The sequence below is a fragment of the Bos mutus genome, chromosome 4 (assembly GCF_027580195.1).
Source record: "Bos mutus isolate GX-2022 chromosome 4, NWIPB_WYAK_1.1, whole genome shotgun sequence".
NCBI lineage: Eukaryota > Metazoa > Chordata > Mammalia > Artiodactyla > Bovidae > Bos > Bos mutus.
The window spans coordinates 104,410,461-104,438,379 of NC_091620.1; the positions used below are offsets into that span (position 1 = coordinate 104,410,461).

General features: G+C 38.0%; 1 long non-coding RNA gene across 1 annotated transcript in view; it reads right to left on the reverse strand.

Moving 5' to 3' along the window:
- Positions 1-1,858: 1,858 nt before the first annotated feature.
- The window catches only part of LOC138987646 (uncharacterized), a 68,876-nt gene continuing 42,815 nt past the window's right edge, over positions 1,859-27,919 (reverse strand). The window contains exons 3-4 of the long non-coding RNA XR_011464040.1: positions 2,509-2,559; positions 1,859-1,925 (exon numbers count right to left, since the gene is read on the reverse strand). This is a non-coding gene — a long non-coding RNA (uncharacterized lncRNA). The remainder of the gene's footprint in view (positions 1,926-2,508; positions 2,560-27,919) is intronic.

A 27,919-nucleotide genomic window follows, 5' to 3' on the forward strand; every position in this document is an offset into this window, starting at 1 on the left:
GTAGATTTCTTGAACCAAAGTTGACATATTACTATTGTAGAAGGCTTATTAATTGAGATATTAAATATACCTAATCCACCATGATTGGGATTTTTGTCAAAGTTTTTAAAAAATATGACTATAAGTAATTGCTCTTTTCTGTCAGTGGGTCCCAAACCATGAAATGTAACCAGAGACTATGTCTTAGGATTAATATCTTTGGCCTTTCCAGTGGTGATATCTATTTTTTTACCCTTGTCAAGGGCCCTGGGGTTCTTTGCCTTTCCCATACTAGCTTATTATTGGCGTTTCTCCCTAGGAAAATTCACCCTGGTTGGCTATCCAAGTTCTGTCTAATTCCAGTGATGGCCAAAAACAAACTACCTCAAACCGTGAAAGGGCCAAATAAACTGAAAAGCAGTGTCCTGTATAGTCTTTTTAAAAATCTGTGCAGGTATTTAGCACACTATGTAACCTCATGGCTCCTGGAGGAAGCTTACTGAGCGGCACTACTTCTGGGGGAGAGGAGGAATTAGCTCAGGCTCTTTAATCCAGCCTGCCTCTTCTATTAATGAACGGCTGAAGTGCCTTGGCAAAGCCCAGGTTGAGTTGATAGCCAGGTCTTGTTAAGAAATCCTAAAGCAAGTTGTAGGACCCAAGAGCAAATAATTCACGGCTAATCCTTAGCATGAAAATCAAGGTGAGAGCGAAAGCAAGCAAAAGAGGGAGAAAGAGAGAGAACATCAGGGGAATGAATGCGCGAAAGAAAAGATGACACGGGCAAGAATGCGGAGGGTCATTTTTCTGACCAGTATAGGTTCTTCCATTAGCCAGACAGTCCTGGAACGTCTGTCTGGCAGCGGGACTACAGTACAGTCTCAGGTCATGGGGATCTTCCACCAGATCACAGGAAGGACGAAGGAAAACAGTGAGAGTTAGACTATGAGGAGGAGGAGGAGGTGGCAGAGGAGAAGGAGGGGAGCCAACCTGGAGTCTGAGAGAAGAATCCCGGCGCCACGGTGTAACAGCTGCCTCAGGTATGCTAGCCAGTCTCAGCTCGTTCCCAGCTCTTTCTGGCAAGCCCTAGGCTCAAGCGTGCACACAACGCATTCATGAGTACACACACACGCATACACACACACACACACGCAGAGCTGTGTCTGTTGTAAAGAAGATTCTGGTCTGTCCACAATAGTGTCTTTCAGATACTTACAAGAGAGAACTGGGCTTGTTAGGCACTTTTTTTCATAACTGTGGTAAAATTGTCTAAGACCTTGGTAAATAACAAAATCTACTCATACACAAAGGGATTTAACTTACTCTAAAGATTATTATGTTTTGTCTGCTGGATTAAAATTGCTTCCAAAGTTATTAGAGAAACTCAGCATTAGCACTTACTCTTCTATAAAGAAACAAACCACACACACACAAAGGTGCAGCATTATACAGTAATTATCCAAAATGTTACCGCTTGGAATAATAAGGATGCCGTGTGTTTACACAGCATCTGTTTTCCAAAGAATTCAAATAGCTACACCACTTGTATCCCATTATTCCTATCAACAGTCTTCTGTGAGCTTTGCGGGTGGCAAGGATAATTATCTACATTAGACAGGGGGAATAACTGAGGCTCAGAGAAGCATTCAGGATCACACAGGAAATAGTAATTGTGGATTTACTATTAAAACATTAAGTGTCAAGAGTTTTGCTGTTCAAGTAAAATAATGTTTCTCTTTTCCATCTTGATTCTCCATGACAATTTGCAGCATCTTTCTATTTTGGGGACTCATCTTCAACTCCTTTGTATGCGAGCTCTACCTTAGCACTTATCAGAGTTGTAATACTTCATTTATTTGCCTACCTCTTTGCTGATATATATCTGAGGGCCAGCATTTGTTCATCTCTGTTCTCCAATGCTTGAAAAATAGCTGGTGCTTCTTAAATGTCTGTTGGTTGAATGAATGAAAGAAAGAAGAATGAATGAATTAAAGAACAATTATCTAAAGAATTTCTGACAAGGTAACAATAAGTGGGTATTTGGACTTAAACTATATGTCTCATCTGATTTTATTTTTGCTGTGACAAGTATGTCCACCTCACAAGTCTCTTAAAAAAAATCCAGTGAATACATTTAGAGCTAATTCCTTCCCTGCCTGGGCTGTTGAATTTACTGTTTGGAACAATAAACTGAGACTTGCAAAGGCTCCAGATGGTCTATTGTAATTATTTTCTCCATGGCCTCCTTTTTTGATATCTAAGAAAAAGCATTTAGGTGTGGGGATTTGGGGGAGTGTTAATATATAGTTCTTATGCTGTCCCCAAACCCCTGTCATCTGTGAATTGAATATTAAGGCCAGACTGATACTTGGGGGAGGGGATATAAAGCCCCAAATAACAGTAGGAACAATGATTGCTTTTCAAGGAGATTACAAATTTAACTCTCTTTTATACATTTTTTGGTGATCAATACAAAAAAGGCAAGGTAATATATGTTAATCTTTACCAGATGTACTTTATGTATCCCCTTACCTTGGAAGCCTAGCAGGAGTAGAATGTCACAACAGACATTTACTGAAATACCTGGGGAAATGTAACAAAAAGTGTTAGAGGAAAATGGTCTTTCAGCTAAATTACCTAATATATTTGCTAATGGTATCTGATTTAAAAGCCATAAAAATACCAAGTTAAAAGCACATTAGAAGATGTGTTATATTTATAAGTGTTTGTCACCTTGGCAACAAAAGCTATATTCCAAATCTAACACTAGCTATGATGGGCCAAGACCTTTTAAAATTGGTAAATACTTCTTTATAGCAATGATCTGCTTTCAGCTACTGAATGTTAGAACTAGAAAGGCAAGTTTTTCATTGAACAGCAAGTTGTTTTTTTTTTTTTACTAGCTTTCTACTATGGGTAAGATTTTTCTTTCTATTAGTAACTATGGTTTATCATTAACAAGAAAAACAATGCATTTTCAAATACAGCTTCAGTCTTAATTTTTCCCTCTTGTACTCAGAAATGTAGATATAATAACTTGAATATTCCTAAAGATAGAGCTTATTTATCAACTTTACTCTTCAGTTTATCAACCATAGCACTGACTTTGGTCCCTGGATGAAATACCACAGGTGTATACTATAAAATCAACCTTATTCGACAGGAATTTATCCTCCTGAACAGCTGGGTGAAATATATGTGTAAGTTTTCATACACCTTCACCTTCAAACTGAGCTGCATGGGGCCTGAAACATTATCTTTCACTTTGTGTCACTAAAATTCTGCTTCCTACTTACAACTCTTAAAAATGGATGATTCGGTAATGGAAATCCATGCTTTAAAAGGTGAATTTCAGATGGACCTGAAGGAGGTTTAGATAAGGACTCTTTCTATTCTTTGCTTATTTCCTAAGCTCCAATCTGATTTCCAAATCCTATTTTAAAATGTTTGGGCTACATGCCAGTCAAAGATTATAATTCCAAGAGTCTAACTAGATTCCCATGTGGTTGAACCAATTTTCAGAGTAAACCATGGAAAAGGTCTGGGTAAGCACACATTCTCTGTGGGCTGTGGCTATTCACTGAGAGCCTAGACAAGTTGTCTCTGCAGCCAGCTTGGGAAAATTCAAGCCCAACTCGTGATTTGTAATCATGCTCAGCAGGTTCTCAAATAGGCAGGCAACTCAAAGGGCTGAAGACCACCCCTCCCAAGTAACCTCTCTAACACAAGGAGAGCATGACCCTTGTCTGCCCGGAAAAATCAGTAAAAATGCCCTACCATAAAGTCCGTGCTAAACAACACCCCCAGGAAAATGTCACTGCTTTCTTTTTATTTTCTGAAGAACAAAGTCTTCTCAGTGAAGAGAGAAAATAAGGTTTAGTTTATGAGACAGAGACATTAACAGTGTAGAAAGAGAATGTTCTACAAGAGGACAGGACAAACCTCCAGCCTGGCAATAATAAATTAAGGTAGCAGCTTTGAGTTCAAATATAAGCCTATAAACCATGTGAACAAAGATGACAAAATATACTCAAATATAGTTAACCAGACTTACCATACATTGATTGAAGGTGAGGAATCACACGGACTGACATGTATTCTAGTGGTTAAACACATTTTTCATTTGATACATGTAACTAACTTCTGGAGAGTGTGTTCTGGTTATATGACCTTATCACCAAGCCCTCTGTTTAACTCCTAACAAATCATTTACCAAGCTATAATCTGTTGGCAAAAGAATTTGTCCATTTTTGCCTCTATATAATTTTTAAATAGCCTTGATGGAAAATCACAGTGCCTTGTTTAAAATCAGCATATATTGTATTATTTAAAGTATTGATTACATAATCTCATTTTAATGTCCAGAAAATACAAAGAAAAGACTACTGATGGGCTGAACTTTACCAAATGTAAAGACACAAGATACTTCATCATAACTGCCTTCGTTGAGAGAAAAATACATGAGAAAAACAAAGCATCACTCACCTTTCTTCCTGAGGGGACAATGAGCCCACGAATGAAGAGGCTGATTTTTTTGCTCAAATTTATACCCTTTACATAGTAGGGAAGCAATAAATATTTGTAGAATTGAAACTGAATGTTATATATACTAACTTCAGTAAGTCTATTTTATGCATTCCACGAGCTATCTACAAGTTAAGGAATGATTGTCTATGGGATTCTCCAGGCAAGAATACTGGAGTGGGTTGCCATGCCCTCCTCCAGGGGATCATCCTGACCCAGGGATTGAAAATCTGGGTCTCCTGCATTGCAGGCAGATTCTTTACTGTCTGAGCCACCAGGGAAGCCCTGGTTTAGTAGCTTTAAGGAAGTAAAAAAAATGTAGTTAAGTAAGTAGGGTGGAAATGGCAACCCACTCCAGTATTTTTGCCTAGCGGATCCCATGGACAGAGGAGCCTGGCAGGCTACAGTCCATGGGGTCGCTAAGAGTCCGACATGACTGAGCAACTTCCCTTTCACTTTTCGCTTTCATGCATTGGAGAAGGAAATGGCAACCCACTCCAGTGTTCTTGCCTGGAGAATCCCAGGGACGGGGCATGGGGATAGACCTACCTACCCCTGGTAGGTCTATGGGGTCGCAGAGAGTCGGACACGACTGAAGCGACTTAGCAGCAGCAGCAGCATACTAAGTAGGATGGGGCCAGCTGTAGACCAAAAGAGGAAACTATATGTGAAAAGTCAGACCTTGCATGGATTTCCTGGATGGTTCAGCAGGTAAAGAATCCACCTGCAATGCAGGAGATGCAAGAGACTTGCGTTCGATTCCTAGGTCAGGAAGATCGCCTGGAGGAGTGCATGGCTACCCACTCCAGTATACTTGCCTGGAGAATCTCATGTTCTGGGGGGTTACAGTCCATAGGGTCACAAAGAATCGGACACGACTGAAGTAACTGAGCAGCAGCAGACCTTGCAGTTTCCCTCACATTATTCCTCATGACACAACTTTGCAATGGGTATGATTTTCCTTACTTACAGACTGAAGAGAGTCTCAGAAAGATTAAAAGCCCAACCCCGTGGCTCTCTGCAAGTAAAGATGAGATGAACCCAACCTTCTTTCCACTACACTATATTGTATTGAAAACCTGGCAGAGAGGTTTTCGATACAATATAGAACTCGCATAGAAAGCAACAGCATATAAACTAAGTCCAGAAAAATCAAATCTAAATAAACAATTAAAAAACACAAATGGCTCAATAGGACCCCTAATTGCCCTGGGATTTTTTTCCATGTATGAAGTGAGCAACATTAGCACATAATCATGTTCTTCTTATCCTCAACAGGGTGACCTGATTAATTTTCAGTTACAAATTTCAAAGTAGTGCGGATGAAGACTTTGTTGCTTAGAGTATTAGTGTTCATCATTCCAGAAAACCCCAGGTCTGATTTGGAAAGCATAAAATATCCTAAAGGCAGATCTGGTTATGGGAATTTAGACATTGTCTTTTACTGGCAACCTGACAAGTCTGCCGCCTACTCCCCTCCCTTTGTGGTTTACATGCTGCTTCCATATACGACACTGGCATCACTTTCGGAAGTTGTTTGTTGTGCTTTGGTTTATGTCTCATACAACAACCGCCCTGAGCCACTTCTAAGAGAGGATAATAATGACAAATTTGAAATTTTCTCCCCAGGAAGGGAGGCTGTGGTGAAAACGCGAGACGACATTTAAGCAACAAGCACTAAAGGCATTTTAACTTTCTGTTGACAAACACGACTTTCCAAATGATTTACAGTGAAGTTTCTGGGCTGACAGCCATACAGCTTGTTGAGGACTTGTTTTCTGGTTTTACAGAAGTGCTAATGAAATCTCTTATTCTTCTGTTGGTTACTTTCAGTGGGGAACCCAATGTCTTGAAGATCACAGTGCTACTTGGGTTCCCAGTTCCACAGCTTCTGTTCTCACCTTCCTGGTGTTCCTTGCTCCCATCCCCTTAGACCAGGCTCTTCTAATCCCAAACACGAATGTCAGACCTGAGGAAGGAGGACTTCAAGGTGCACTGGCCCCAGTTTCAGCAGCGTGCACATCCTTCAGCAAAAGTAGCCCATTTCTTAGACCCCGGTTCTCTAACTTGGGGTTTTACCTTTTTTCCAGGTTAGTGTCCACCTCAGTCTCCACTACTTTAACGTTTTCCCATGTTGAATGTCATCTGTCTTTTTAGCTCGATAGATAGCCCGGCTCTTTTAAAGAGTAAAGTTCTGTTACGCTCATTGTCTTTTCCACTCTGACTTCCTGTTATACTCAGAGTCTGCAGCTTCCCTGGTGCTTCATACCTGCCCTTCTGCTTGTCTAGATTTTTAGTTTTGTTTTCAACATTATTTTATACAATATCCTCATTTTACAGACAAGAAAATCGAAACATAAGAAAGTTGGAAGGTTTGCCTAAGGTTCTCAGTACTAATCATTGGAACTTGGGTCTATGAATTTTGAGATATATATGCTTTTATATTGTTGGGTTAAGACTCTTAGATGCTTCCGTTTAAGACTTTACTCCTTTTTATTTGCACTGTATTTAATAAGTCAAGAAATCTTTGGAAAAGAAAGTTGTCCCCCAACTTAAAAAATGTTAAAAATGAAAAGAGAAATGACTACTCTAGTTAAAGGATATAGAGTCCATAGGAGGTTTGGTTTATAAGTTTTAAGAATCACATTTAAAAAAACATGAGCTTGTTTTATCAGTCATCCTATTTCCGAATTGTTATGATAGACCTCCATTTTATTAAAATGTTCTCTTTTCCTTTAGAGGAATTTTTGCTATAATATAAAAAAGTGAGGAATTGCTTTCCATTCCAAAATAGTTGATTTTCACTATTCTGGTCTGTGAATTCTGGCTGAAAGCATGCGCATTTTTATTTCTTCGCATATACATCTTGCCATATTATTTCCCTCTTCACCACACCTAGAATAGTACTATCATTCCAAAAGAAAGATTTTTTTCCCACCAGTTTCTTCTCTAGGCCATTAAGATATCAGTAGACTTCTGCTAAGTCTTTTACAGTTTAAAACACTTTATATTAAAATACATTTAGATATCCAGTTATTTTAAAAATCAATACCTATGTTTATGTTTTAAATGCTTCACATTTAGAGGAACTAGAGATGCCATATGTTCTTCAAGGGTTTTCATTGAAAAGAATTTATAACAAAAAAAGCCATAAAGCCTTATTACTTTGGGTCATTTAATAGGGAATGAAAATAACAAGATGTTACAATGAGGCCTGATATGATGAGAATCTGCTGAATTTTATCCCTCCCACATGTCCTGCCTTTTCTGGAATAGTAGCAGGTGGCACACACGTGGGTGCTCATATTTACAAACGGGGTCCACATGACACTTTTTTAGTCTTTAACCCTCTGTCCCTGTTATGTCCCGGTCATCTGGGTGTGACCTGCTGCCACTTGTATGCTAGGTCACCTCAGTCACGTCCGACTCTTTGCAACCCTGTGGACAGTAGCCCACCAGGCTCCTCTCTCCAATAGAATTCTCCAAGCAAGAATACTGCAGCGGGTTGCCACGCCTCCTCAGGGGATCTTCCCAACCCAGGGATCAAACCCACGTCTCTTATGTCTCCTGCATCGGCAGGCAGGTTCTTTACCACTAGTGCCGCCTGGGAAGCCCACGTATAATGGAGAACCAGTTTCTGAGACATCTGACTAGATGTCTATATTTTCCAGGGAATAAGTGAAGTTAAAGACAAGGCCAATATTTTTTAAATGTTTTTTTAAATTTTTGCATCTTGTTTAAGAATGTAGTCCCTACTCAACCCTGCTCAGAAATCTTATAGCTATTCTACTATATTTTCTTCTCAAAGCTTTAAAATTTTGCAATTCATGGATAAATCACCAAACTATTTTGAAGTGTGTGTGTGTGTGTGTGAACAGAGTGAAGTGTATGTCTGTGTGTGTGTGTGTGTGTGTGTACAGAGTGAAGTAGGGCTTTTAAAAAATTCCTGTATCTAGTTTTCTCACCATATTAGAGTGACTAGTTCATGATTTCCCAAATGAACCTCACTCCCTCCCCTATCATATATGAAGCTTCCATACTGTGAGTCTCTTCCTAGACATTCAATTCTGTTCTGTCAGTTTCTCCCAAGTAATAATATCCCTTTATCTTATTTTTCATTGCTGTAGAATAAATTTATATCTGGTAAGGCAAGTCCCCTTACTTTGTTCTACTACTTCTTCAGGAGTATCTTGGTTATTCTTAGTTATTCCAAATGAATTTTAGAATTCTTAATTTTCAATTAAAAGACTATCTTCTATAACTATATTAATATCATAAAAATATTATCATGAGGAAATTTCCTTAATTACTATGTATTTGAATTCTTATAATGCAGCAAAAAAGATGATGCTGTTAAAGTATTGCACTCTATATGCCAGCAAATTTGGAAAACTCAGCAGTGGCCACAGAACTGAAAGAGGTCAGTTTTCATTCCAATCCCAAAGAAAGGCAATGCTAACGAATGTCCAAATTACCATACAACTGCACTCATTTCACATGCTAGCAACACTATGTTCAAAATCCTTAAAGCTAGGCTTCAGCAGTATGTGAATGAGACCTTCCAGATGTACAAGCTGGATTTTAAAAAGGCAAAGGAACCAGAGATCAAATTGCCAACATCCATAGGATAATAGAAAAAGGACGGGAATTAGAAAAAAAAATCTGCTTCCCTGACTATGCTAAAGCCTTTGACTGCGTGGATCACAACTAACTGTGGAATATTCTTGAAGAGATGAGAATACCAGACGACCTTACCTGCCTCCTAAGAAACCTGTATACAGGACAAGAAGCAACAGTTAGAACTAGATATGGAACAATGGACTGGTTCAAAATTGGGAAAGGAATAGTCAAGGATGTATATTGTCACCCTGCTTATTTAACTTCTATGCAGAGTATAGGAAATGCTGGGCTGGATGACTCACAAGCTGGAATCAGATTGCCGGGAGAAATATCAAAAACCTCAGATATGCAGATGATACCACTCTAATGGCAGACAGCAAAGAGGAACTAAAGAGCCTCTTGATGAAAGTGAAAGAGGAGAGTGAAAAAGTTTGCTTAAAACTCAATATTCAGAAAACTAAGATCATGGCATCTGGTCCCATTACTTCATGGCAAGTAGATAAGGAAACAATGGAAACAGTGACAGACTTTATTTTCTTGGGCTCCAAAATCACTGTGGACAGTGACTGCAGTCATGAACTCAAAAGACACTTGCTCCTTGGAAGAAAAGCTAAGACAAACCTAAACAGCATGTTAAAAAAGCAGAGACGTTACTTTGTCAACAAAGGTCCGTCTAGTCAAAGCTATGGTTTTTCCAGTGGTCATGTATGGTGTGAGAGTTGGACTATAAAGAAAGCTGAGCGCCAAAGGTTGACACTTTTGAACTGTGGTGTTGAAGAAGACTCTTAAGAGTCCCTTGGACTGCAAGGAGATCCAACCAGTCAATCCTGAAGGAAATCAATCCTGAATGTTCATTGGAAGGACTGATTGTGAAACTGAAGTGCTAATACTTTGGTCACCTGATGCAAAGAAACAACTCATTGGAAGAGACCCTGATGCTGTTAAAGATTAAGGGCAAGAGGAGAAAGGGGTGACAGAGGATGAGATGGTTGGATGGTATCACTGACACAATGGACATGAGTTTGAGCAAACTCAGGGAGATAGTAAAGGATGGAGAAGCCTGGCATGCTGCAATTCATTGGGTCACAAAGAGTTGGAGATGACTTAATGACTCAATGACAAAAACAATGCAACATTTATCTACATCTTAAAATTTTTATAGCCTTTTTCTTGATGGTATAGGTACATATCTGTTGATGAGTATATAGAGGAAATACAAGTACAAAATTAGTTTGATCATTTATTTGCCTGTTCCTACCAGATTGGCCCATATGATCCTTTTCTTGATTATTTTATATTTGTGTAAGTTAGGTTTCCATGTTAGTCAAGGTTCAGTTCAGGAAAGAGATGTCACTTCAAGTATCTATAAACAGGAAGATTTATACAGAAAATGAGTTCTTATGAAATTATAAGATGTGTGGAATGATCAGGCTCTGGGTCTTTAGAAGAGATTGCAGTATAATAGAAAACTGATTCGTTCACCAGCTACTACTACCAGTGAGACACTGCTGGAGCCTGAGTCAAGAACCTGCTCCCACTCTGTTGCCACTGTTGCCTTGGCTTCTGGGTACCCATGAAGCTACAACGCAGGGACTGGGAGAGGAGAGCGATCCGTCAGTGCTGCTGTGGCTGCCATCACCACCACTTCTCACCAAGGAAGCCGCAGAGTGAACAGTGGACACTGTTGCAGAGAAATATGATTTTCACAACCATGTTTATCAGCAGAGATGGTCTAAAAGGGACAGAAAAATGGCCTCTTCCTCACTTTAGTCTAAATCTTATACAGACGCATCAGAAGTTTTGTAGAACCCTGTAAGAAGAACACACATTTGTCAGAATTACAGATTTTAATATCTTAGTATATAGATCTTTCAGTTATATAGTTAAGTTTTGCTCTTTGTTTTAAATATCTCATTTTATAGGTATAGAAAATAAAGTACTTCAAGGAATAAAAAGGGTTTCCTTTCCTTTGCATAATGTCACAAAATGTATATAGAATCAGTTATGGAAGTCAGTCTTTTGTCAATATTCCTATATGTGCCTGAATAATTAAAGAGCTCTTTGTCTTAACTGGCTTTCTTATATAGGAAGTATATTTTGGATCTCATCCATATATAGCACTTATCCTCAGTACAATTCGGAGCTAGCAACCTAACTTACACCTACCTGCATTATCTGATGTTTGCATCTGTAGGCCCCTGAGCTGTCATGATGACAGCATGATTCAAAATTAATGACAAATTGAAATCCACAGGCCCCCAGAAAAGAAAGTTTCTCCCACACTGCTCAGAAAAAACTTCATGCCAGTATATCGGAGAGAAAGTTGCTGCCAAAATGAGACTATGACCCACAACAGAATGTGTTCCCCAAAGTCACCACCATGTTATTAGCAAGAATTCTTCAGAATAAATTATGATGACTCTCCCAAAACCTTCAACAGTTGAACATTACCAATATGAGTTCCTCATTGGCTTGGCTATGGGTCAGGGAAGATCTAAAGGAAAGAATTTGTTTCCTTGTCTCTCTTACTCTCACTCCCCTTTCCATTTCACCTTCTGTGATGATGGAGCCACTGTTACAATTCTTTCTCTGTCTCCAGGGTCTACTATTTCCCCATTCTACTAATGCCCAGATATGCGACTTCCTTCATAAGGTTTACAGATGTCATGGGCACTTAAAGTGGAAGCTGTTGTGTGATGGAGCTTGCTCTCTCTTGGGCCTCTGCCTTTGCCATGAGACAAACATTCCTCAGCTAGCCAGTTATTCACAGAGAGATGGGAGACAGAGTCTTGGCTGACCTATAGACCTGCGTTTTGAACCCAAGAAGCCCAGTAGATCCCAGACAGCCTAGGGCAACTGATCACCCCCTGATTTGCATTTGCATGAGCAAGCCTAGTAGAGATCAGCAGAGTTGACCTACAGATGTGTGTTAAATACATAATTATTGTTGTATGTCATTGAGATTTTGTGATTGTTATTTTGTGTTCTTGCAAAATACACCATGGCTAATGGGTTCATTCCCTCTCCTCTGTTTCTCTCTCTCTCTCCCTTTCTTTCCTTGTCTTTCATCATCTTCGCTGTTGAGAAGTGTCCCGCCTCAACTGATGCTGGTCCCTTAGTTATATCAACTATCTGCTAGATAATAACATAAATCCCAGGTAATCTACTTTTAAAGTTTATTACAGCAAAGGAAGGAAATCCATATAAAAGGATTTGAGCAGGCAATTCTCATTAGCCATGCCTATTTTTTAACAGGCATTTGGAAATGTTTTTGTTGTTGTTCACATGTACCTATCACTATCATGGTGATTAATTTTCACTATAACACTATGTAGGATAAAGTGAGGTATATAATAAAAGTGATATTGGGTAACTCTGATGTGTAAGTCATTCATTATCCCATATTATGGCATTTTATAGGATATCATTCATTGTGAGAGGAATCTCAAAACATCCAAGCCTGTATGTACAATATGTAACATCTTTTCTTCCCCTGATCTCTTGTTTGTTCTTTTTTTTTTTTTTTTTTTTTTTTGTCTATTATGGAGAAGTTTGCCAGGCACAGAGTTACCATTCCCTTTTCTCCTTTACCATGTAAATGTCAGTTGAAAACGTGCCAAGTTCCAGATACAATAGAATCATAATACTACCACTGTGCTTCTGGATTAATTAATCATAATGAATGAAATTTTTCTTGATTTTGTATGCCAAGCCTGGAAGCATAATTCAATTACATCTTTGACTTCTGTAGCCTGAAGCAACCACTTAAACTCAGCTGTCATAAAGCTTTTGGAGTGAGATCAAAAAACACTAAGTAATAATAATTTAAAAAAGATTTTAAAAAGGAATAAGAGGAAGTAAAAAATATTCTTTAAATATATCAAAGGAAGGGTATATATGTATGTATCAAAGAAGGGCACGATAAAATATTGTTTCCAAATATGAGAATCGAATGTGATGACACTGCCTTAAAAAATCTTTGTTTTCTCCTCCCAAACCATCTGGAAATAGTATTAAGCATAAACAAAACCCACGCTGGAACACTGAAAGGGAGCACTGAAAACCTCAGTGAAGACTAAACTAATCTGAAATCTGTCAGAACTTATTTTCACTTTCAGAACTAGGAGATCATTATGAAACCTCTAAGTTACTCCTGTAATATAGACTTTTTGTTCTGTTTTGTTCTGTTTGCTTGTTTCTAATGTAAGTGCCATCCCCTTGAGGGCTGTCTGTATATGAAGCCAAATTGTCTGTGGTTTAATTTATAACAGCCACTGTTTTCCTTTATTGCAAAAATTAAAATGACCATAAAGAAAAATTTAAGAATCCTCTGTAATCCCAGCACTTATAGATATCCCCAGCTAATATTTGGGTGTAAATAATCTCATTCTTTGTTACCCAAGTTTTGTGTGTGTATAAAAAAAATCAGATAATGTAATACACATTGTGTTTACTTTTAATGAGGTAGCAGGAACATCTTTCCTTATTATAATACTCTATGTCCTCCTTTTAATGACTAACTCTCAAGGATGTTTCATTGAATCCCAAATTGCTCAGAAATAAATAACATTGATGAACATCTAGCAAGAGAGGATAGTTTGTGCTTGCAAAGACTTTGACTGAGAAGACATCTTGGATCTCCAGTATTATTGAATGACAACCACAGAATTTTAAACTTCAAGCTCATTCCCCATGATTACAAGCCCCTGAAAACTAGAAATTAATAAGCCCGGTATTTCTGAGAGAATAGTTCCACTTTGAGGATGCTTTTTCTGTATGCTCTGAAAATGATATCACCGCATTCTTTGCTGCCTTACTGCTGACACCAGTGAGAAATAGCTTTCAGTATGACTCTAAGCATCCACTCAATCCCAGGTATCCATCCCACTGTGATGTGACAGAAGCCTACTGACTTAAATGAGTATCTCCATGCTTCTCAGCCGCAAAAAGCTGGAGCAGCTGACAATATACAGAAAACATATCGAATAGTCAACACCTTCCATTCACCTGTGGAATGATTAGTAGGAAGGATTAATCTGGGAAGGATTAGTAGGAAGGGGACAAGAAGGAGTGTATGTAAGTTTAAATCTGCAACAATGAGATGATGCAAAGAAGCATGAGGAAGATGGGATAGGAATAATTATCTGATCAGAATGATGAAAATACAACACAAAAGCCACAGGAATCTATTAGGGTTGAAGGGAAAAAGTGTAAAAGAACCAAATCAGTTTCATTATAGGAATAGGCCTCAGTCCAGAGATTAGAGGTGCTTTGATGGTGACTGGAGAGTCTCAGCAAAGCAAATCCATTTAATCTTTGATTACCACCTTTAGCCACAGTGGAATAACTGTAGATTTAATTTTAGATTGAATCTACGACTTTAGGAAAAGTATTTGTTTGAATTTTTATCCCATTTAAACTTTTAATAATCATTTTATAAAATGGTGTCAACCCTGCCCAAAACCATTCTCCACGGATGTTAGCACACAAAGCACTGTATATAGTAGACATTTATTCATACTTTTTTTAAAATGGAAAACTAAACATCAGACTAGTTATAGTTACATATGTGTTCAATTTTCCAAGAAAAATATTCTACTGGTTTGCAATTTGGGAAATAACCATTGTGATGACATTTCCTACCCATCTACCCTAAAGTAGCTATGAACCAATTCATTGTTCATTTGATGTAGCAATTTTCACAATATAGAATCGAGTGGAAAATCTGGAATTGTTTCCCATCATACTCACTTTACGACTCTAAGAGACTTAAGTCCCAAAGGGAATGGCAACCCACTCCAGTGTTCTTACCTAGGAAATCCCACACATAGAGGAGCCTGGTCGGCTACAGTCTACAGGGTCACAAGAGTCAGATATGACTTAGTGACTAGATCAAACCAAAGAACACTGTTAAGGATTAGAAAAGTCTTCCTCTGCCCCAGGAGGAGATTATTTACTTATACTGAGGCTTCAGTCTGTTTCCAACAGAAAATAGCAGCCCGTAGTCCTATTGACTGACTAGCTAATTATCCTTATGCAAGGTCTTTGTACTATAGCACTTGTGTAGGCATTTTTGAGAGATGACACCCATAATCAAATAGAAAACCCATGAGCATACTTTTTCCCATGGCAAAAGCTTGGTAGCAACTCTGGCTCAGTAAATTCATAGGATGGGGAGACAAAGTTCACCAAGAGAAATCTACTTGGGTCTCATGCATGGTTTCACGGGCCATTTCTCCTTCATCATTAATCAACCTACAGAGACCCCTCTTTTTCTGAGTTTCCAGAGAATTAGGCTTTTTATTCTGTTTCACTTGAAATGAATTTCACCTAAGTTCTTCAAGGACAGGTGTCATAGTATAGGTTTTCCAGCCACAATTGGTGGGCGTATACTGACTTCTTACAATGTACTCATTGTGATTACTCAGTGATGCTAAGACTTACATGTGATGGCTCCCTTCAGCATCCTTTTCTCTGCCCATCCTGGGAAAAGCAATGCTTATTAGATGTTAGATAAGTCACTCTTTACTGTTTCTGTCAGATATCATTCACTGAGGGACAGTAATGTGCCTTATGGAACTACAGTGAATTGCCTGTTTCATGGCACTAGTCTGAAAGCATCCTTGAATTCAATTCAACAGCCTGACTGCCAGGTGGCTCCTGAAACCATGTAAGATAAAAAGAAAAAAAAAAAAGAAAATGGGATTCTTATCTGGGAAGTGCCATACTATAAATGACAAGCATGATATGCTGACTGACTGACTGGTAGGTGGATTATGTTAACACCTGAAAAGCAGAGATTTGCTGGGAGGAAAAAGAAAATAATTTCACTTATAAAATTTGCCTAATTGTAAGCTTCCTAGATTTTTTTTAAATTTTATTTTATTTTTAAACTTTACATAATTGTATTAGTTTTGCCAAATATCAAAATGAATCCACCACAGGTATACATGTGTTCCCCATCCTGAACCCTCCTCCCTCCTCCCTCCCCATACCATCCCTCTGGGTCGTCCCAGTGCACCAGCCCCAAGCATCCAGTATCGTGCATCGAACCTGGACTGGCATCTCGTTTCATACATGATATTTTACATGTTTCAATGCTATTCTCCCAAATCTTCCCACCCTCTCCCTCTCCCTCAGATTCCATAAGACTGTTCTATACATCACTGTCTCTTTTGCTGTCTCATACACAGGGTTATTGTTACCATCTTTCTAAATTCCATATATATGCGTTAGTATACTGTATTGGTGTTTTTCCTTCTGGCTTACTTCACTCTGTATAATAGGCTTCAGTTTCATCCACCTCATTAGAACTGATTCAAATGTATTCTTTTTAATGGCTGAGTAATACTCCATTGTGTATATGTACCACAGCTTTCTTATCCATTCATCTGCTGATGGACATCTAGGTTGCTTCCATGTCCTGGCTATTATAAACAGTGCTGCGATAAACATTGGGGTACATGTGTCTCTTTCCCTTCTGGTTTCCTCAGTGTGTATGCCCAGCAGTGGGATTGCTGGATCATAAGGCAGTTCTATTTCCAGTTTTTTAAGGAATCTCCACACTGTTCTCCATAGTGGCTGTACTAGTTTGCATTCCCACCAACAGTGTAAGAAGGTTCCCTTTTCTCCACACCCTCTCCAGCATCCTAGATTTTTAAAATAGACTTTTTTCCATTTTCTTTAAAAGATTAATGGTCTTAATCCAAACAAAACTGTAAATTAGTTGAATTTAATTCTGTCCCTCATCCCCTTTCTACCCACTCTCCCACTCAGAGAAGCCACTTGTCCGCATCATCTGTGGTTCTCCCACCTTATCTATGCCCCTCCCCATTAAATACCATTTGAGGGAAGAATTTGATACTATCATTCACATGGGCTTGAAAAAAAATTCCTCTAGAATATGAGCTTCACAAGTGCAGATCGGGTTTTTGTTTTTGTCTATTTTGCTCATTGGTACATTCCAAGCACCTAGATAGGAACTGGAACACAATACTCAGTAAATACTTGCTGTTGAATGATAAGTCTCAGTGCTTTTCCTGACCCCGGGGTAATTGCAATTTTCATTTTATATTCTCATATATGTGTGTAAGAAAGAGGGAAAGGCCAACTCCTGGGCTACCAGGAGCTGGAGGCTTGAGATATCTTGAATCTCATACTTTTACAAATAAACATAATGTGTACAAGACAAAACTGTGAGAATTATCTCCTCTATAGCCTGTTCTCCTGCCCTTCTTGAGAGGGAGGAGAGGGCTGCCTCAAAGGAACCCCAGGGAGGAAGTGAGGCCACATTGTGAGAAGCCACACGGCAATCATGCTGTGGGCCTGTTCACAACCAAGAAAGAAGATGGTGTCTGAAGTTGTAGCAAAGGCTGAACTCCACCCTTAGGAAGTATACTGTGACCCAAAAGAGCCGGAAGCCCAATGCAAATCCCCTAGAGGATATAATGACGTTTCCTGGAAAAATTCTCTAGCACCACCTAAAACCTTGTGACATTGCCCAACCCTTCTTGGTTTCTGACTCAGTTTCACTGTGAAGTCTGAATTCTGGAACATCAGACAAAGCTCCCAGTATATGTACTGTGACTCCCTTTTCCTCTCCCATGACTCTGCTTCCCAGATTATAAATATAACCTGACTCTGGTCATGCAGGTGTGATGCTGTGCAACATATTCCAAGGCCTTGGCTCTGCTCTACCTCAGTGCAAGGGGCAGCAGGTAGGTTTACAAATGTGGGCCTTTTATCTCTAATATCCTAAGGAAAGAATACTCAAAATATTTAAAATTTTTATTTTCTTATAATTATTTCTAAAGGTTAACAATGATTTCAAATGTAAAAAGAAAAGACATAAATGAAAACTACTATAATAAAAGTTAATGCAACAGAAAACTTCAGGAAATACTTATAGAAATAATTTATACTATACCATCTCTTATAAAATCTTCCCCAACCCGCCAAGTGGAGTGTGGATTTGCTCTGCCCACCATTACTTCTCTTGGTCACAGAACAATCCTTGCCTTCTGGGGAGCTTCCCCTCCCCTACAAATATTCACAAATAATGCACATAGGTCTGGTCACTCTAGCAGACCCTAGCAGACCTCCACACAGCACTTCTCAGGGGGATTCTGTTGTCTCCCTCCACACAGCTTCTCTACATGCTGGGAATTTGTTTTATCTTTGTTTCCCTAGTACTTAGTACAGTGCTTGTTATTGGGTTGGCCATAAAGTTTCCGTATGGAAAAACCCGAAGACCACGTGCTACGAAGCAACTGAGCCTCTACTCCACAACTGTGAAGCCTGTGCTCTGCAGCAAGAGAAGCCGCTGCAATGAGAAGCCTGTATGTCACAACTAGAGAATGGCCACCACTGGCTGCAACCAGAGAAAAGCCTGTGCAGCGATGAAGACCCAGCACAGCCAAAAATAAATCAATAAAATCATTTTTTTAAAGAGCTCTACAGATGATTCTGCTAGTGCTGAAGTGCTAGTCCAGAGAGGTTGTAGTAAGATAAAAGAACATAGCATCTGTCCATTTTTATGTCTGTACCTAGATACTCTATGCTCCCAGGATACTGAAAGAGTTAGCAAGTGTGATCTCCAAGTCAACATTAATTCTTTAGGGGACGCCACAGAAAATAAGTGAGGGCTCTAAAGGGTCTTGATTTTAAAAAGAAGGGTGAAGATTATCATTTTTAAAAATTACTTACAATGTGAAGTTGATTGCTTACAAAAATTTGAACTGCTTGCTAAACAAACAATGTGTGAACATTTGGGAAATGACACGGGAGTCTAGAATTCAATCTGGATTAACTAAGAAAATTGATGCCTCGGTCTTTATTTATGTTTTTTGGGGGGATAGTGTTAAATACATTGTTAGTCTATAAACTCATTTATTTTAGAAGTAAACATGCCAAAACTCTGAAGACTGTTGTTTTTCTGATCATACTTTATTTTAATCATTTTTGTACATCTCTCTTCTGTATTAGATTATGGCTTCTTTGTAGCTCCAATGCTAGCACAATTTCTGGCACATAATTTCACATTCCAAATGTTTATGTAAATTGAATCAAAATTTATCCTTGTGTAGAAGATAAAAATACAGGCTAGGTAATAATAAATGTAACTAAAAGTGTAGCCAGGAGTATAAATAAATGTAATCTTATGTTTGGTACCTACTAAGTGTTTGATAAACAATTGTTGAGTGAAATTATATGAAATGAAAGCTAGTTGAGTATCACAACAATTTTTGGTCTGTTGTTTACTCAATGTTTATACAGTAAACTTGATATGAGGTATCAATTTCTTCCACAGCTTAATGTGACTTATTTGAAAGATGACAGAATAAATACTCAAATTTATTTCAACATTTTAGAATGCTAGTAAAAGACCAAATAGGTGAAATTTAATTAGAGGTATATGAAAATAGGATTTGGAAAAAATTTGGCTCAGTAACAAATGAAAAATACCAGGTGGCAGATAAGACATTTGCTATTCTGTCTTCTATTAATGATTCTCTGGGAATTATCCCTTTCCACTCTTATTCCATGATTCAGGTGGCACTGAATCCATCCCTCAATATTGGAAAATGACCATGACTCAGGCCTGGCCCATTAGAACATTCCAACCCTTCAACCAGCATGTTTGGTTCAAGAACAGACATAGTGATAACTGAACTGGGATTTTTGATGGAACTGTAAATATACTGACCGTCATGGTATCATGAGTTTGAAAACAAATATTCCAGGCCAAAAGTTCAATTTTCCATAATGTTTACTATGCTCTGCCATGAGCTGTATATTCTTTTATTTGACGAGGATATGCAGAGGGCTGCTCACCTAACAAAGTGAAGAGTTCTTTAAGCCCATTTCTTAATAAAACCACTCCTTAGCCCTTTCAGATAGATGTACATTACTCTAAGGATAAAGGAAGAAAAGTGTTAGGCGATATAGTACGTGTGTGTGTGTGTGCGCGCGCAGGCACATGACAGAGAAAGAGAGAGAGAGAACTGGAACCAGACTGTCTGAAATCTCTCCCTTGTCATTTCATTTATATACCAAGCCATCATACAACTGCACAGCCTACACAATCATATGTGATAATCCTATTTATATAAAGCCAATAAACTCTCTTTTTTTCTTTGACAATATGTAAAGTTCTATGTGTTTAAGAAATGAGGCCCATTACAATGTTCTGCTAAGCAGCGTCTACCTAAGAGTCATCTTACTCTAGGTATGCAATGAGGTCCATAAAGACGTGGCAAGAATCCATGAAATTAGAGTTTTGTCTTTACAATGAGTTAGGTCAAATTTTGGAGCAAAGCTTCTCTTCTCGCCTTCCCCTAACTCTCACTCCTTGCCACCTATGCAAGAGGAGGAGGGCAGCAAAATAAATAATTCTTTGTCTAGAGAAAATTTCTAGAGAGTGAGGCAAAGAGCAAAGTGCTATCATAGTTACTTCGGGAAGATTCATAGGTTGGATAGTATTCATATTTATAGATCTGAAAAAGAAGCTACTGAGAACCAGAGTGAAGGGAGATTAGGCACCTATTTATCTGACATTTTAGCAACTACAAGTTTAGAGAGGATATCTGAAGATTTAAAATAAGTAGCTATTAAGCTTTAGTACATCACAGCTTACAGGCCATTGTGATTTGATCAGTCATCTGAGTGACTTGTTTGCCCCAGGAGGACACAAAGGTGAGAAAAAGAGCAAAAGCAGTCCCATCTGCCTGATAATCTCTATCTCCTCTCATTCTTAATCTAACTCCCTGAGAATATTATCTGCCTTTCTTAAAACTCCAAAATCCAAATGTCAGTCCTCCTTCCATCAAAATACTACCACATTGGAATTTTCAGGTCTCTCCCTATTTTAATAAAGGAAGAAAGGAAATGTCTGAGGTTACTCTTCTTAATTTTGGGTTAAGGAACCCCAAAGATGTTCATCTTAGCGGCTTTCCCATCACTGTGGATGTGTCATATCTGTAATAAAGATTCAATAAATGTGTGACAGATGAAGGAAAACACTTTTCATTTGGTGACACAATCTCTTGCACCACCAATGAGTTCTTGAAACGTTTTAACAATCATCACCATTTTCCTTATTTTTACAGCCTTAATACATTTACTTCATCAAAAAGCTAGCTAACTTTGGGGAGTCTAGGCCCCAATACGTTAGAGAACAGGAATGATCATCTCTGCCAGATATAGAAGGGACTCAGAAACAGGGGTTTGCAGTTACAAATGAATACAAGCCTCTTGGTGTTGAAATGCATTTACAGTTGGCGAATCATTGCTTCTTCTTTTTGGAATAAAATTTTCTTTAAAAGACTCAAAAAGTTTCTTGACATCAACTAGCTTGTAAAAAACACTATTTTGATTATTTAAATTTAAACGAATCAAAAACACATGGGTTAAATTTCCCTTAAAATATATACGGTTTATAAAATGAGAGGAAAAGTTGCTTGGCAAAAAGCAGCTTGGCTTTTACTGAACCCAAAACTTTTCAAAAATAGTTTAAGCTGCTTGATGAGCCCAAACCATGCTTATTTAAAATATGGTTTAAAAAAAACGAAAGCCAAAAAGATATTTAATAAAAATACTCAAATTATAACTTTTTATAAAATATTTTTAATGAACAGTTTGAGAGGGTTCAAATAATTCACTTAATGGATTCCACAGACCTATAAGATTCTTTGAAATTGACTCAAGAAAATTACATTTGGCTTAATACCTTCAGACCTTTTCTTTTTGTGAGCCATAGATTATCTTTAGCCTCTTTAAAAAGTGGCAACATGCATTAATATTGGAAACATTCCCAGACAAACTTGACACTTTGTGAAAAATTTGTAAGGCGCCCTTATGGTTTGCTGTCACTTTTCCAAAGCTGTTTGTTTTTCAAAGAAGACATTTAATTAATCCAAATTGCTTGGCTGATACCATTCAGTTCTCCTTTTCCTTTCCCACTGCTCCCTTTCTTATCCTATTCTTACCCCGAACCAGAGAGTCTTTAAGAATATTTTTCTAGAAATATGCATGGTATTAATTCCCCAAATTCATTATAACTCTGGGTGAAAAAAAAAATGCCTGTTTTCTACAGTCAGTATCATTATCAGTCATTCATTCATCTAAGCATAATTAATTAAATAGATATTATTTTCAGCAACCCACTCCAGTATTCTTGCCTAGAGAATTCCATGGACAGAGGAAGCTGGTGGGCTACAGTCCACGGGGTCGCAAAGCGTCAGCCATGACTGAGCACATCAGCAGCATTTTCAGTGTTTGGCTATGGCACATATCATTTTCACCCATGCTTAACTGCCCAAAGTAAGTCACCTAATCAGGTTTGACATCAACTTCCATAGGAAAGCTAAGCTAAGCTAAGTCGCTTCAGTCGTGTCCGACTCTGTGTGACCCCATAGACGGCAGCCCACCAGGCTCCCCCGTCCCTGGGATTCTCCAGGCAAGAACACTGGAGTGGGTTGCCATTTCCTTCTCCAATGCAGGAAAGTGAAAAAGTGAAAGTGAAGTCGCTCAGTCGTGTCCGACTCTTCGCGACCCTATGGACTGCAGCCTACCAGGCTCCTCCATCCATGGGAGTTTCCAGGAAAGAGTACTGGAGTGGGGTGCCATTAAGGGATATTTTGAAGGATAATGTACCTACCATACCACATGGATACCCAATTGTGGTGTCAGAGTTAGAATCTGGTCAAATGCAATCTTAGGTCTAGTCTCCAAAGGGCTTGCTAATTTATATTTTAAAACTACATCAAAACCTCCTTTCAGAGTTAAGCGAATGAAGTGCTATTGAGCTGGTTACTGGACACTCTTGTACAGGGAAAGATTTCTTCTTGAACAGCTGTTTTCCCCCTAGTATCTTAATTTCTCCCTAGCACAATGTTGTTGAATGAGATTTTCTACTTGCCATGTACAGTATCCTATTAATTTTTTCCTTAAGAAGCTTAAATTTAATTAGAGTCAGCAATACCATAGCCTAAAAAATCTATTTTTCCAATGTTGCTAATTTAAATTTTCTCTTTGAGAATCATTATTATGCTAAGACTGAATTTATGTTTACATTAATTTTTAGATATTTCTGTGAGGTTCTTTTTCTAAAGCAATGTGAAGTATTCATTTTTTCCCTTTTCCCATAACTCAACACGTCCTAACTGATTTTATTCATTTGCCTTGGAAAAAATTCATCTTTTGGATTAAACCAAGCATGGAAAACCATAGCCTCAAATGAATATTTTGGAAGATGGTTGTATAAACAAAAGAAAAAAAGAGCTTGGGGTTAGAAAGACAACATTTAACAACAATGTCAGCTAATTCAGGGCCACAGAAGAAATAAAGAGAACATTAGTTTGTTCTTAGTGATGATAATAAAAACAGCTAACAATATGTGCAACAGTAATAATAGGAAGAAAATAGCTAACTTTTATTGTACACTTATTATGTGTCAACACTGGGTATATTATCTCAACTAATTCTCACATCAATAATATAACATAGGTACTACTATTATCTGTATTTTGCAAAAAAGAAAACCAAAGTTTTAAGAAGTCAAGAAATGCAACCAAGATCTCCAAGGTAATACTCTATGTCTGAGTAGATCTAAATAACTCTAGAATTTAAAAGTAATCATTGGGATAGCCCAGTGGTTCTCAAGAGTGGCTCCCAGAACGGCAGCAACTGACCTAGCAACCAGGAATCCCAGGGGTTGGTCCAGCAATGTGTCTTTTAACAATACAAGCCTAAGTTTGATACACACTGCATTATCCTATGCATCCTCCAACGATTTTCTTTTTAACCAAAAACTCTTTCTTCTTTTTGCTTTTTAATTGAGATGAGGCATACATAGAGTAAAGAGTATGAAGTACACTATTTCCTGATTTTGGAATGTCTATGAATTTTTGCTTGTTTGCTTGTTATTACAGGTGTTATGTTTAGTGTTGGATTTTGCCTTTCTTTAAAGAGTGTTGGATTATTTTTGATAGACTGTTGTTACTTGCATTTTATTTTGATCCCCATGAGACTTGTTTGTATGAATTTTTGGAGTGGGTCTAGAGCAACTGTTACTATAGGGATAGTTTAGCCCCACTATCAAAAATGTGACCCTTTGGGGATCTCTATTGAATGCTCCAGTTAACCAGTGAGGAATCTCTAGTTTGGCTTACGGGAACAATTTCAATCCTTGTGTCAATTTTGAATTCAGCTTATGGCTCTCTTGCTCTTTTCCTGACCTCAGAGAGTTTTACCTTATGTGTTCAGGTCTTAGTGTTCAGCAAAATCCCAAGGGAAATTTTGTGGAGATTTCTGAAACTCTTTTCTGCTTGGCTGCCTTCCCTTCACAACTCTTCTCTGCTGCTTCTAGCCACCTCAGAATCCCTGAACTCTGCTGTGTTCTCTTTGACACCCTCTTCCTGTTCTACAATTCAGAATGTGCCTCCAAGTATTGGTAAGCTGAGGTGATCATATGAGTTAGTTTACTGGTTTCCCTTTTCTTGGGGTCCAGTGTCCTATACTTTCTGTTGTCCAACGTCTAAAAAGAATGTCTATCTATTTCATAGATTATTCTGTGCGCTTTACATGAAAAAGTAAATCTAGTACCTGTTGCTCCATCATGGCCTCTAAGTGGGATTTTACTACGTATTTTTAGAAAGGAATTGCCAAGTTGATTCCAATCTTAGCTAATACAATTTTGAGAAAGAACAAAGTTTGACTTATACTACCTAATTTCAATATGACCTATTAAAGCTATAATGTGGTATTAGAATAGACTATGTATGCCCAATGGAAGTGATATCACCCTAAGAGGGTGAAAGTTGATTCCTGCAGGAAAATACTCATATTCTTTTCATGCAAAAAGCACATATATACATTTATAGTACATTAAAAAGTATATGCATAAATATATTTCAGGTAGTAAAAGTCCATGAGGGAGAGGGGCAATAAGAAATTAAACAATCTAGAAAGACTCTGTTGGAGGGTAATAATAAAAAGAGGTTGAGAAATACTGAAACAGACATTTATATCAGTGGAACAGAAGAGAAAGTCCAGAATAGAATCACACATAGTGGTCAAATGAGTTTTAGTCAAGCCACCAGTTAAGAAAGTCTTACTAAAAAATAATGATGTAACAACTAGATATTCAAAAGTGTGGAAGAAAATGAACCTCAACCTCTATCTTTATCCACTCACAAAAATTTCTCACAATGACTCATAGTTCAAAATGTAAAACCTAAAAACCAAAGCTTCTCTAAGGATATACTAAGAAATATCTCCGCAAACTTGGGAAAATATAATAAAAACAAAGATTTTTTAAGGACATAAAAGTACTAGCTATAAAAGAAAATATTGATAAATTAAACACTTCATATCTTCAAAGACACACTATTAATAAAGCAGATAAACAAAACACAGACTGGGAAGAATGTCTGCAACGTACATCTCTTATACAGCAGTCATATGCAGAATACACAAAGAAGACTTACAAAAATAACAATTAAAATAATGATTTTAAATGAGCAAAAGACTTTAATAACCACTTAATAAAAAGGTGTATATATATTAATAAAACCAGGAAAAGATGGAAATCGAACAAAACATTCTTTTACTCTCACTAGAATTGTTAAAATGAAAATTATTGATATCTAGTTATTTTATCAAATGTAGGCAAATGTCCGGAGCAACTAGGACTCCTCTACACTGGTGGTGGAAGTGTGAAGCGGAATGACCTCTTTGGAACACTGTTTTTCATTTCCTTATAAAGTTAAACATACATTCATAAGAGGATCCAGCAATTCCACTTAGATATCTCCCCAAGAACAATGAACACAAATGTTCATAGCAGAGGTTCTCAACTGAGGATAAATCTCCCCACTGGCCTCCTCACCACCCCAAATCAAGAAACATTTGGAAATGTCTGGAGACATTTTTGATTGCTACAGCTGGGGACTGCTACTAGAGACTAGTAAGTAGAAGCCAGGAATGCTGCTTATAAACTTGCAGTATACAAGTCGACTGCCGCAACAATGATTCTCCACCCCAAAAGTCAGTAATGCTGAGGCTAAGAAATCATGGTTGACACAAAAACTTGCAAATGAATGTTCAAAGTAGCCTCGTTAATACTAGCCCTAACTGTCAAATCCCAAATATCTATCAACAGGTGACTGTATAGACAAATGGTGGTGTATTCATACAATGGAATAGTAACTGGCAATATGATGAAGCAAGCTACTGAAAAAGATGCAACAATATGGAAGCATTTCAAAAACATTTTGTGGTGGAAAAAGCAAGACACAGAAGAGTATGACTATTTGATTCTATGTAAACAAATGTCTAAGAAAGACAAGACAGAGAGCAGATCAGCGGTTTCTGGGAATTAGACGTAGCAAGTAGCAACTGATTATGAAGAGGCCTGAGGGAGCTTTTTGGAATGATGGAAATATTCTATATCTTGATTGTACTGGTGAATACATTGGAATATACTTTTTTCAGAATTGTTGAAATCTATGCTTAAAATGAAGGCCTCATATTGCGTATTTATTTTCCCTCAATAAAGTTAGCTTAAAATAAAGTCTGTAGGAATAGTATAGTATCTGTAGAATAATTTGGAATAAATGGGTATCTGAAAAATATTGAGTCTTCTAATCTATCTCTCCATTTACTTGGTTCTTCTTTAATTTGTCTCAGCAATTTTTTGAGTAGAAGTTTTACACATCTTCATTAGATTTATTATTAGATATTTGATATCTTATGATGCTATCATAAATGGTATTTTAAATTTTTTATTTTCCAATTGTTCGTTGCTATGTCTGGTTGTTTTTAACTTACAAAGCCCCGTAGAACTACTGATATGAGGTGGGGGGGAAGCTTTAAACAGGGACAGTGGCACCACTCCTAAAACATGAATGAAGAGACCTGATTTTATTCATAGAAACTGGTTCTAGCAAATATAATGCATTGCATTTTCTATACTGCCTGCTAGGTGTCCAGCACACAAACTACCAGAGTGGATCAGGCTAAAATGTATCACTTATATAGTGAGGTCCCCTCACTTAGATCACAACATTTTGTGTGGCAGCCATGAGTTCTCTGCTCATATCTGCCTTCAAGAAACAGATTCCTGTTCATTTGCCAGGAATGCAGTTAGCAGACAGAGGCTTTGGCATCCTCATTATTTTTTGAGCAGAGGTAGTAGTCTTTCTGAGAAGTCCTCAGCCAGTGACTGGGCATGGCAAGGTTCTTGTGCTTGGCCATTCTGCCTAGTGGCGCCTCCTCGAACCAGGTATCTGTGCTCTGGAGCTCCCTACTAGAGTGGCCAAAACTCTGTTGGATTTCTCTCATGATCAGAGCCTCTTGTTGCTGAATTTGGCTTCCCTGGGCTCTTTTTCTTGCACAGGTATCAGAATGGTATTTCAGTCTGAAGGCTTTCCCTGCCCATCAGATTCTTTGCTCCTTTAAATTGCATACATTTCCTCATCTACTTCCTTGGCCCCATAAGCCTCTTGAACTACACTCCATTCCAGCATCTACTTCTGAGAGGATGTAACTGAACCGCAATCTCATAATACCTTTGAAGAAACTGAAATCTTTGCTTCAGTTACCCTTGCTATCAGGCCCATCAAAATTTACATTCCTCTCACACTCAAGTAGGAAATGGCAACTCACTCCAGTATTCTTGCCTGGAAATCTCATTGGAAAAGGAACTTCGTGGGCCACAGTCCAAGGGGTCACAAAGAGCTGGACACAGCTAAGCAACTGAACACCCATGCACGTGCACTATCCCTCGCAAGATGTGGCC